Consider the following 509-nt stretch of genomic DNA (forward strand, 5'->3'; position numbering starts at 1 on the left):
CTAGCTGTTTACCTGTGTTCTCCTATATTTCTTTGAGGGTGCTATTTATGTCTTTCTTAAAGTCCTGTCTCATCACTATGAGAAGTGATTTTATATCTGAATCTTGCTTTTCCAGTGTGATGGTATGTCCAGGACTTGCTATGGTGGGAGTATTGGGTTCTAATGATGCCAAGTAACCTTGGTTTGTGTTGCTTATATTCTTAAGCTTGCCTCCTGCCATCTGGTTATCTCTGGTGCTACCTGCCCTTGCTAAATCTGACTGGAGCCTGTCCTTCCTGTGATCCTGGTTGTGTCAGAACTCCTCAGAGTCAAGCTGTCTCTGTGATCCTATGATTCTGGGATTCTGTGACCCTGGCCATGTTAGAGTGCCTGGGAGTGCAGCAGCTTCCTCTGGGTGCTGTGGGACTGGCCGGCCCAGTCAGACCGGAAGCAATCTGAACTGCAGCCAGCGCCAACGTAAATAAAATAAAGGGTTCTTCTGGTAATAGGAGTAATAAATAGATAGGAAG

The sequence above is a fragment of the Mastomys coucha genome, unplaced genomic scaffold, assembly GCF_008632895.1.
Source record: "Mastomys coucha isolate ucsf_1 unplaced genomic scaffold, UCSF_Mcou_1 pScaffold21, whole genome shotgun sequence".
Lineage (NCBI taxonomy): Eukaryota > Metazoa > Chordata > Mammalia > Rodentia > Muridae > Mastomys > Mastomys coucha.